Here is a 12,719-nt window from a genome sequence, read left to right as displayed (position 1 = left end):
CTGTTCACACATGCAAAATATTACACTTTATTGCAAGAGCTTCTCATTTCTTTGTAAGTTGCTGCACATTAATGTGTACTATGTAACCAAACCTGATCCCACAAACACTCCCAGGGCGAAGCACAAGAGCAGCAACTTCAGTGGGACTTGCATGTGCGTTTCAGTATCGATTATTTTCATTGGCAGCAAGGCAGAAAGAACAAAGCCGAATTTCAATGAGGGTGGGTGTGAGTTACTAGTTTTGCTATACTCAGTGTTCTGAGTCATGTGATTCCTTTAAAAGCCATGACTGCTAAAAGTGCAGATTTTATCATTTAAAAGTCCTTATACAGAAGACTGGAAGCGAGTTCAGTGCCCAAAAACTTTAAACAAACAAACAAACTCTTCTGCCTTTCCTTTCAGCCTCCAGTTCTGCCTCCTGCAAAGCTCACTGAGTCCCATTTTACAGTATTTGTTGTTCTCATGACATACTAACACTCATTACTTTCCCCTCCTTTCATTTTTCGCCCCTTTTTGAAGTAGTCTGCTCTTCCAGGTGAAGTGTGCTGACCTCCTTAAAGCCACGGGGTGTTCCACTGGAGCCAGCGCTCTGAGTGACTGTAAACATGGTTAAACAGAGAACACAGAAGCCGTGTTGTTTTTATCCACTGAGATATGATAGCACCATGGAAAACATAAGAAGGTAAAAGGAGTGTTTAAGGAAAAAGAATGAGAGGCTTGGCATATCTCTAAACTTTTTTTTTTTCTTTCCTCAAAATGCAATGTATAACATCACATCACATGACTGAACTGAAAACATCCCATTTATTTTTACGGATTAGCCACAATGACCCCCATGATTTATGCTCATGGCACTGGAGATGGTTGATATGAGACAAGGGCCAACTTGTAAAAATAAATCTTATATTTTCTCCTTATGTTTGTTTTGTGCTGGGGACATTTGCTGCTTTTCTGGACAACCTTCAGCACGTGGTATATCGTGTATGGAGTAAAAAACTGGACAACAAACACACAGGAAAGGCTGACAGAGCTGTGTTTTCTGTATTGCACTGTATGTCACTACACAGTCTGCAATATTAAACCCAACTCCAAACTAGACTTTGGAACCAGGCAGCAAGCCCAAAATTGTGATAATCTGCTCCGTAACAACAGGAAAAAAAATAAAATAACACTGCTGAAAGTTGAAATGTTTCGTTTGGGTCCCAAAACTCCTATTGCACTTACATTTGCATTTCTGTGCTTTGGAATTACATTATGTAAATTGACATTCTTTAAAAAAAAAAAAAAATCGTGCTAAAAGTCCTGTAAACTGGTTCAAGCGCTGCTCTGCTGCACATGAGAAAACACTGGCTGTCAGAGAGAATGAAAACAGAGCTGACCAAGCAACAGGAAGCCTTTACCTAAATTTAAGTCTTTCGAGAGTTAGCATGGGTGTTTGTTTAAAATAACTGATCTGAGCAGCAAAATATCCAGGCAATACCTGGGAGCGGGAGATCAGCCAAGCTTCATTCTTTTGCACTGGAGCTCTCTCATTTTAGAATCACATGTAAGCAGCTATTAAATATGGAGTGCAGTGTGGTTAGGGCACAAGTGGGATTTGGGGGATCTGGGCTCAGTCCCAGTGAGGCCACAAGACTTTCTGTGTGATCTTAGGCAAGTTTTCTCACCAGGCACACAAAGACGGGCAGGTTAATAAAAAAACAACAAACAACAAAAAAAAGCCCTGCTCGAGCAATCAAACCATTATATGAAACCCTCCACATGCTGGCATGAATGGATAAATAAAGTAAATATGCAGTGTTTTCGCCTTTAAGGAGATAAGCTCAAAAACACGTTCAGAGAGTAACTTAATGGCTCATAGCTGGGGAAGAAATTGCAAAAATCTTTTCTAAGATGATTTTGTGCCATGAGTTTGAATACAAAATTCTGCAGCATTCATTTATGCACCACAATTTCTGTTTGTAAAATCGGGATCATTTTCCTCCTTTGCTTACAGAACTGTTCATAAACTGCTTGCAAGATATTCTGCTGAGAGTAGAAAAGAGACAGACTGATGAGAAAGCTTTATCAGTGTTCTGTGGCTTGTTTTTGAATTTCCCCTTCACACAAATTACGTCTTTCAGCATTATTTCAGCAACGACTAAAAGAAAATCCAATCGTGTCAGATGATTCTCATGTTTTTTGCCTCTGCAGAAGCACACAGTGGTGTGTTTACAGGAAACGCCTGCTGCAGGGGCAGTTTGGTAGTTAGGCACGGTCTCAGATTTGACTAACATGCTCACATGATTAGGTTTACTAAATGAAGACACAGATGAGACAGTGATGAGAAAGCTGCAAGCAATCAGGTTCTTGCAACATCAGATAATCCATGGAGCGACTTTGTGCTGCAGCCATGCACAAGGCTCCCTCCCCCCCAAGAATGTGCCCTGCTCTTGCATTAGCAGCTATCTCCTCGGTGCAGATTCAGTTACCAGCCTCCCTCTGTCAGCAGCAGCAGCTTGGGGGGTTGTGGTTTTGTTCTCCCCCACCCCCTGTGCATTTTAGGCCAAAGTACTGCATTATTTAAAAATGCATTTGTATTTCTAAGGGTTTTTCACACGACTGAAATTTGTAGGTCTAGTTAACTTTATCAGCAGCGAATGTAACACAGAACAGTTTATTTTTATAATGAGAAAGAAGCTGCAGATTTTTTTTCTTCCAGTATTTTATACATCCTGTCTGTATAAACACTTAGATTCGAGTCCTGTGAGGCACACTGACAGTACAGCTATTAAAGATTTTCTATTTGACCTTGATTTTGTTTTCACTGAGTATGAACTTTAACAGACTTGAAGCATGACACGCCGTTTCTTTTCATTTATCACAAGCACATGTAGTGTAGGAGAAGACACGTAAACAGAAGCTTGTTCAATAGCATGTAGATTTCTCAGCAAAAATACATCACTTTCTCCCAGCTCATTTTGCTCAAGTTCCAGTTTTATTCCTGTATTTTGTTCAGCATATTTCCTTTTCAAAATGAGAGCACATGGTGAAGTGAATGTCCTCTTTTCTTATAACTAATGGGTAAAAGGTCTTTGGGATCTTACTGTCAATTTTTTAAGTGCACATAAGTTGGTTGATAGTGTATATAACATTAGTAATGCGAGCAGCAGGGCACCACTGCGGTGACCGAATGAGAATAAAGATTTGCATGGAGAAGTAATGTTTTTCATTGGAGTGATGCAGCTGGAGGAGAGGAGGGCTTGTGACACAGCAGCTCTTCCCTCAGGACTGAAAACAGAAGCAAACTCCAAGCGTGCACATTCTGTACTGTGCGGGGAATGAAAAGAAACACACGGGTGAAACATAAGCTGTGGAAAAAAAAAGAAGAATAAACTGAAGATCCTGGAGTCAGACTTTCTGCCCCAAATGTGCTCTGCTATCAGGAGCAGAGGCCCTAAACTTTTGTTGTAACTTTCCAGATTGTCCTCTCTGCTATCACCCGGCCTTTACTCTGAATATCAAGGGTCAGATCTAGGGATCTGTTAATCCACTCTCTTCCTTGATTAGTCTGGGCTTCCAGTCTTCTCACTCTCAGTTTATAAACTACTTCTTTCCACTTCTTATGCTATGGCAAAACTAAGAATGCAGCCACCCATGCTATTTAACAACTGACACAATTTGTCAAATAATGAGAAATTTTTCATATCCAAAGCCCAGCCCTGAGCTCACACACAGAGGTGTAGGTACACGCTGAACTGGCTCTAAGACTGAGGCCTAAATGTATTGCTTTGATAAGATTATACGCTTAAGCATTTATTAATACAACATTCTTCCCTCCAAATGTCCATACTTCCTACAGAATAAGCTGGTTTACAGCAAGATCCCAAACCTTGCAGAGATCACAGGTCTGGAGGACTTTGCAGCCATGTTTCAATTCTGTCACTTGAATGATGCTGTAAATGTAATTCAAGTGCCACCTTTCTCTTCTCCTTTTGGGGTTATTTTCTGGTTTGCCTTCCATTAAAAGCTTTCTCTTTGTTTTGCTCTTAAACAAATTGAACTGGAATTTGAGACGCACTAACAGTGTTATTTACATTGTGTTTCAATATATGTTGTGTATTCCCAAAATAATGGAAATAGCCTGTCTGAGCATCTCAAGATGTTCTTAAGGGAAGGAGCTCTCTCCAGGTGAATTCCTCCCATTATGGGAACTGTGGCATTCAAAGACACAGTGCCTTCAGGAGCAGTGGTCACTGCTGCTGGGATCTGAACGTGAAGGCTGAGCTGTAGGAACTGAACCACACAAGGAAAAATTATCGGCCTCTGGGCAGCAGTAGCAGAGGGACTGGAGATGTTCATGTGTGTTGACTCAGAGTTAAGGAAGTTTTCACAGGCTCCTGTTCATCACTGGTGAAAATGCACAGCAAATGGTGATGAGTATGTTGAAAAATCGTGTTTTATAGCTGAGAATTTACTCTATCAAACAGTGTTATTGTGCTCTTTGTATTATTGTAGTCTCCGTTGAAATAAATAGGAGGCGTTACTTTCAGTGCGACCTATGGACTTTTGCAGAACTATTTACCCTAGAGTGTGTCCTTTCATTCAGCTATAGTGCCATTGCAGCACTGAAACAGCTGAATTGCAGGGCAGAGAGAATGGGAAACAAAAAGTAGTTTTGTCATTCTGTCATAAACTTTCAGCGCTAAAAATAATCATTGTCTCTCATCATCTGAAAGTGCCGAGGTGTTAATAATGGATGATGGGATTCTTGCACATGTGTTTATTAATTTATAAACACTGCACGGCCTCCCAATGAAAGGTGTTCTATAAATAGAAAGCTAATATTGATCACTCCTGAAGTGGAATTACCATTCTGGGAGGGCTGCAAGGGTTTTTTTTTTTCCTAATCCGATAACAGAAAGAATTCCGTGAGCTTGTTCTCTTTGTTGTCATTACTTGCTTCTTGCTACAGTTGCAGCCTCATCCGTGCTTCCTCCTTGTATTAGAAAGAAAGGGGGAAAAAAATCTGAGGCTTCTTAGCGTTTAGAATGCCATCGGGCTGGTATGGCAAAAATGCGCATTTGAAAGGGTATATAAAAAAAAAGGCCGAGCACTCGCTTAAAACGAGGTATTAGCATGACAGTTGACAAAGGAGTGGTATGCTGCCAGATCTCACCGGGTTCTAATGCTAGTTAATGAGATCAAGTATTCCTTGATCTGAGCAAGAGATAGTTACCCCAAATATTCCGAACACCGGCATTAAACTGCTTCCCCATTTTGCGAGTTATTGCTCACACAACACGAGAAGATATCGTTTTCCTCCAGGCCGCGTTAGCTTTTTCCCCTCTCCCCGCTGCCCGGTAACCCGAGCCCCTTTTCCCCGCATTTGCTCAGTTTGTTTGATTTTCATTTTTCTGTTTCCTCGTCCTCTCACAGCGCGCGGGGTGGGAGAAGCCGACAAACAGGTGATGAACATTTGCCACCAGCGTTTTGTTCCGAAGGGGGGTGGGAGAAAAGAAACGCACTTTCATAGCTAAGAACCCTTGGAGCCGCTTTCAAAATCAAGCCCCGAGCGCTATCTCTGTGCACAGATTCCCCAGCTTGTACCACACTGACTTGCACTGACATTCCCCAGACAACCGCACCAGGGAAGCTCTGCCCATAGGCTGCCAGTGCGAGCTGCAGGGAAGCACAGCTCGGGCCTTCAGCTGCGTCACTGCACCAGCTGTGACCTCACCCCCAGGATGCTCGGGAGGGGTTTTTGCTTTCCCAGCCCGTTACTGTTCTTTCAACATGAAGATGCCCGCTCACGTGTGGAAGGGCAGAGTTTGACACTGGGGTTTGCTGTGCTGGAAGTGCTCCGTGTGATTTGTTTGTGTCAGGATGCTATTCAGTGTAAATCATCGGATTTTGGTTCATTATTGCCAATATTACACAAGTTCCTGCATCACTTTATTATTATTATTATTATTATTATTATTATTTTCTTTCTGCTGCAAAAGGATTATTACTAAATAATGAAGTTCTTCTGAGGTTTTTGGGTTTTGGTTTTGGTTTTCTTTCTTAGTAAACTAACATAGTTTGCCCTCTCCCAAAGCCTGTGCTCCATGCAGCAGCACACGGAGAACACACACAACTGGGAACATTTTAAACTTCGATGACTGAGGTCAGGCAAGAATGAAGGTGAATTGTTCTGTGGAAGCAAACACAAAAATTAAACCATCAGAAATGAAAGGGGAAGCAGAACTGAGCTGTAGAGCCATTTCAGTTTATTCATTTGAGATGGCAATATTGCAAATTACGTAGGAGAAAAATAATTATGTGGACTTTTCAATCTAAGTGTTCTCCCGAAGATAAAGAATTTTACTCCTTCAGAATAACAAAGTTTCCATAAACACAGTTTGGGAGAATACAGTTTCTGTGAGTTAGAAATCCCATTATGGCCTCTATGAGTATTGCAGAGCAGCAGAGCCCCACAGGTCTCACTCCAGCTTTGGTGCTGATCAAACCCCAGCCCAGCAGATGCAGCCGCAGCTTTAGCAAGGCCTTCTAGAGACAATGTAAACCCTGAGAGTGAAAAAATGCTTCCTGCTGCACACTTCCTGCTGCTTCTGCAGGAACAGCACAGACCAGTTTGCTTCAGACACTGTATCCTTATCGGGATCTATGGTGAATTAAACCCTTTAAGGGACACACAGACGTTTAGAATAACGTGTCCACTGGTAACGTTGAATCTCCTCCGGTGCTGTGTGTGCACAGTTAGATAAATACCTTGCACAAATACTGAAGGGTAGTAGTAAATGAGGTCATTTAAAAAGCGTAAGAGGAGCTCAAAACTCTATTCTGCTTTGTTAAGTGTAAACATTTGTTGCTGAAGGTGGCTTTTCAACAGAAATCTGTGACTCAGCAGAGTATTGCAAACACACATGAAGCTGGATGTCTGCTTGAAGCATGTCATTATTTGAATTCAGGTGCACACACCAAGTAGTTGCACATGGAAACAGCTACTTGGGAAAATGTGCCTTTCCTCTTACACACGCAGACACTTGGGAGAAATCAGAAGAGCTCAGCATGGATCCATGCTCTCTTCGTTCCCTACATACGCCAACACCAGCACGACCTCCAGCTCCGTCCCCTGCTATGGATCCCCAGACAGAACCATCTCTGGAGCACAGGGCTCCAGCTGCTGGTGCCCATCCACGTCAGTGTTCTGGCAGCCCCGAGCCCCTACCCGCAGCCTGCAGTATCCTTCCTCTGGCCCCACCGTGCCGCCTTCTCTCAGACTCACTTTCTGTGCTGCCCCTTTCTCTGCTACTTGTTCAACCTGTGCACAAAGGCACAGAGAAGAAAGGAAACACAGGATGTGTCTTTCTGGTTTTGTCAAGAGGATATATATAATTTTTTTAGAAGTTACAGTGAATATAGATAGACAAGGGAAAGAGCAAGTGTGCATATGTGCCGTGAGTTACAGGAATATCTCAATAGGCATTTTACTATACCCTCAATTTCCCTACCCCTAGCAACATGCTGACAAATCAAGAACTGCCATCCTATATACAGTACTCCAGCTGTCAGCCTTAAGCAGTGCCTCTCCTTGCCAGAGTACAGCCTTTCCTTTGTTTCAGCTTTGGAAATAAAATCACAGTTTGTAAAATAAAAGGAAAAGAATTCCTTTTGTAAGGCAGGGAAATCACTAATCCTTTCTCTAGTGAAGATATTTTAAAGGTTCATAACTGCATTAACTGCTCTGAACAAGGAGCTACGTACTGAATGATAATGGATTTGTAGCAACAGCGTGCCCTGTATTTAGTATAATAATGACCAGTTACATAAAGTCTACAGACTCACTATGCTACCCCAGGCAGCAATTACTTAATTATATAAATATTTTCATTGATTCTAATTATTTTTAGTAAGAAACATTTGTAACCTGAGCAGTCTTTGTTTCTACTTGTTCATTTTTCAAAGGAGAAAAAATATTATTGGAAAATAGCAGGGAGAGCTGAGCACTGTGTGGATGTCCGAGGCTTTCATGTCCTGTCTTTGAAACAGGAATAGGCCAAAGGAAATGTGAGCATTCTGGGGTCTTTAAAAATTGCTTTGTGTGGGAGTGAGTGACTTACAGAGGCACAACCCCACCTGCACAGGTAGCACAAGTCTTTCTTACAACAGTCCACAGTTCAATTAAATGTCATAGCTGGCCATTAGAACAGCAAAACCACTGATGTATACCTATACAGGCACTTTACACAGAGCAATAGGCATCTCCACACCCATTTTATAAATGGATAAAAGAGCAGCCCAGTTGGAATTTCTGTGCAGTAGCTTCAGATGAGATTTCATACAACCCAATTGCAGGGATCTGCACAGTGGATGTGGAGATCTTGTACTGCTTTTCTCAGAAATGCTGGCTTTATTGAGCACGCGATATAAGGTTGATTCACACATGTGCAATAAGTTTGATGCATCCCGGATACATCAGGTTTATTCTACATGCCATTACACGGCATATGTGCGTGTATTTCTGTCCAGGAAATCCCAGACAGAAGTGTAGCAGCCCGAGATTAGCTCTTCATAGCTGGGGAAGGACTGAGTGGATTATAGAGACTCGCTGGCTGTGAAGAATATATTGACTCCTGGCTTTGGAGACAGCACATATGCAGAATCCCAAGGGAAAACATGGGAAACATCCATCTCAGAAATCTTAACAAATCAGCTTCATTTCCCCACATTCACTAAATACAATTTTAGGATTGAATTTATCCAAACTGCCTCTCATCCTGCAATGCTCTGGAAGTCCCAGGTTGGTTCTATGTGACTTGGCTGCACACTGTGCAACCAGGAGCTCAGCTTGGGCCTCTGCTGTCAGGTGCAGAGGATCTCAGTGCGAGCTTCCTGGTTTTGTTCTTGGTTTTGTTCGTTTATTTATTTATTTGCTTTTTAAAAGAGAAAGAAAAAGAATCCTAATCAGATGGAACACTGGAGACACTCTGCTGGGCTCTCATTGCTTACAAGCCAAAGATGGTTAGGAAAAGTCCATGATTTAAAAAAAAATACCCTGAAACAGCTCCTTTAACTTGCAGGAGCTGCTCACTCATAACACTACAGCAGGACATAAGAGAACTGAAATATTTCTTAACTGGAGAGAAGAGCTAGTTTGTATATGAATGAAGTCAACTAATATCAACATAGTATAATGCAAAGTAATAAAAAATAATAAGCAAAATTGCACAGCAATAGCAGGAAATCACTCAGGAAAATATCTACTGCCCCAAGACTGAAGTTGGAACAGATTGATAGAATCTTAAATGCTAAATCAAAACTGCTTCACTGCAGATTTATTTTTAACATCATACCTTGTAAATAGACAAAGAGGAAGCAACACTAAAGTGCTGTGTTAAATGCACTCATACTAATCAAGGTCAGCTGTCTCCATAGACTGAGAAGTGTTCAGATGCACTGCATTCCACCGGTTCACTTGTAGAATTTTCTTTCCCTGTATCTTTTAATTTGCTAAATGATTTGAGACAAACCAAAGCACCTGCATTTAATTAGTTTTATAAATCAAAGTTGACAATTCTTTAGTAACCTGTATTATTTCCCAGCGTGGCAAGCTAGGAAAAATGCAGACAAATTTATTTATTGACCTGTTGTGTTTTGCAAGGACAGCCAATGTTATATTGATCCAGCTATCAAAAATACTGGAGCGGGGGCAATAGCATCCAAGTGGCAGTGTCTCCACATGATCTCTCTGTACTCCTCTCCCCTGTGATATCAGCATCCCTTATGAATATGCAAATGCACCCATCCCCCATCCAGGCACCCACTGGGCTCTTCCTTGCAGGAAGGCTCTTTATTGTTAGAAATTAAACCGAGAAGAGACCTTCAAATTTAGTTGGCGTAGAGTTTGCTTCTTTCATCAGAAGCGATCATTAGTAACTGCTGTCGCAACTTTAATTATATCTTCAGTAACAGTTCCCCACCCCCAGCACTTTCTGTAAACCTTCCTTTGTATCACCCAGGAATCTGATCCTGCAATCCTTCATGTGAAACCCCTATTGAAGTCAATGGGGTTGACTCCCGATTTCCTCAGGTCTCACTTCTGCAGCACACGCTCCGAAGGCACAAGCCTTACATTTCCGATGCTTAAAAGTAAGAACATGCAGAAGTCTTTGTGAGATCAGCATTTCCATTTCTAGTTCACGACAAAAGGAAAAAAAAAATAAAAAAATGAAGACTTCAGTATTTGACCTATTGGGATACCTCACTTGACAATCATTCACGGGTTGGGGTGACAAGGTCACGTTCCTTATTCTTTATTCATTTAACCGCTTCATAATTATAAGTAGCAATGGAAAGCAAGCAATCTCCACAGTTAATAATCTTCCCAGACCCCAGGGTACAGCTCTGCAAAATGGGGAAACAGTGGGAAAAAGTTGAAAGTCTTTTCCCGTAATTTATTGTGATCATGAAAAGAAAAAAAATGTATCTTTTGAAATGAATGTTCCTTCATGTTTCCAGCAGAATCCAGCATGGACGTAGCAGTCCGCTGAAAAGATAGAGAGGACATTGAGAATAGGTCTGGAATATGATTATACAGTTGATGCTTTCTTTTTCCCATGTGCATTTTTATGCAAATATTGTTAGTTTCACCACCTCCAGTGAGCCTTAATTCCCACTGAGGCCCGTGAGAGCTGAAGATCTTCATCATCACACCATTATTTTATATATTAAAACATGGCTGAGGACAGGAGGTTAGGCTTTCATAATTGCAGTGTGCGGCTGGTGCTCCGCACGCATCTGTTTGCGTTGCAGTGACAAAGGCCACAAGCCAAGAAATCACTTTCGCACATGCTCATGTCCATCCCTCATCATGACCACATTTAAGTGCATGACCAGCTTTAAGTATTACCTTGTGCATGTTGTTAACCACACGCTTAAGTGTGGACTCAAATAGGGATGCATTCCTGAATCCAAATCGATCAATCAAAATAGCTGCAGGTGAAAATTCTTCATACATGCTTTGTGTGTATGTCATGAAATATGCGTGGTCATACAAGTGCAGACCTGTACTGCCTCTTCTGCAGAGGAAAAAAAAGTAATGATGTGCAATGTAGCCTAAAAGCTCCCTCTGGAAAAGCAGGATATTTTTGCTGCTCAGAAAGAAAGCCAGCAATTAAAAAACAACAAACAAACAGAATTAAACCCACCAGCACTTCAAATATATCTAGTTTTGTATTTTAAATTCAGATATTATTTGCAAACGTTTCCTGAAGAGGTTTCCTTCAGAGCAAAATGCCACTTTTAAAAGGTAGAATGTTTGAATAACCTTGCAGTCAGAAAATAAACAAAGTTTGTAAAAATAGTGACACGAGCGCCATGCTGGGCACGCAGATGGATAATATTGTGTTTTTCTTTCTGAATGTCTTTTGTCTTAAAGCCGGTGTGAAATCGAGAAGAGGGCCCCACATGATTGATCACCACACGCATCAGAAGGAAATGATTCACCACAACACTGCAACCGAAACTGCTTCAACACCTGATTGCAAACTTCGCGCTGGGGGACTAATTAACTGCTCTACCTGCTCCAAGATCTCGGTAAGTCACAGGACGCCTCATCTCCTCTAATTCCAGCTGTGAATACCGACTGCTCCCATTCCTTATCACCGGTGGAAATGTGCGGGGAGCTGAGAAGTGAGTGAAGCAGTTAGGAAAATAAAAATATTTTGAATGGTAATAACACACTACTTTTAATTCTTACTCCACAAAGACATCTTTTCCAACCAGAGTAAGTGCAGCAGGGCTCCAATACATGCCTAATGTCATTGTTTTTTCTCGTGATCGCAGCGTGTCCAGCTTCAGGGTTTCCCTCTTTTTTCCACAGCCTTTGGAACTTCAGGTATTACAGTAACATTTGTGAAAAATTTTCCGAGTTGGCAATATTAAGAACAGAAGGGTCATATTGTCTGAATTTAGATATAAAGCAGTACATGAAATCTCATCCAGCTACTCATGAACTTTGCTCATAACTAAGCCAATGTCTCTGCAGATTTATCATCAGAAATACAAGTTTACAGCCTGCAAATGGAAGGAATGTATTTCCTCTATTAGAATTATTAAATGTTTTCTTTTTCTTGCTAGTCTTTACAGAACTGCAACTTAATGTGTGAAAATGTGGACTTTTATACCCAGTGCCCATCAGTTTGCTGTCCTTTTTTTTTTTTTTTTTTTATTTGCCACATAGACAGTATCAGTGCTTTCAACTGATAAAATCTTTCTTCTGTTTCCCCTCTTCTCCTGTCCTCCAATTTAAATGAAAATGATATTCACAAATATGGTTTCCAGGAAGAAATATAGACAGGCCATAGAAAAGGAATCCCCAAAATATGGCACAAGTGAGGAATCAATTGGCAAGAGCAGAGTATGATTTATCCTTTGTTCTCATTTTCTACACGATCCCCACGCTTTGCCTTGACGAGCTGAAGGACTTGGTTAGCTCTTTGGGAGGGCAGCATAAGAAGCCATAAGTGCAGTGTCACAGTGACATCGATTTGATGGTCCCAAAAATAACTATGCAAGACTCTGCGTTACATCCACAGCTCTCACCACTAGCGAAGTTCACCAAGCACCTCTAATAAGGACAGGTAGACTTCTTGCCCATCTGATTTAATTTCCTTTCACTTTAAAAGCTCTGTAATTCTGCGTGCAGACAGAGCTCTAATCAGTTACACGAGTCT

This window comes from Coturnix japonica, chromosome 20 (assembly GCF_001577835.2).
Source record: "Coturnix japonica isolate 7356 chromosome 20, Coturnix japonica 2.1, whole genome shotgun sequence".
Classification (NCBI taxonomy): Eukaryota; Metazoa; Chordata; class Aves; order Galliformes; family Phasianidae; genus Coturnix; species Coturnix japonica.
The sequence above is the reverse complement of the archived record's forward strand: the minus strand, read 5'-3'. Positions refer to the sequence as shown.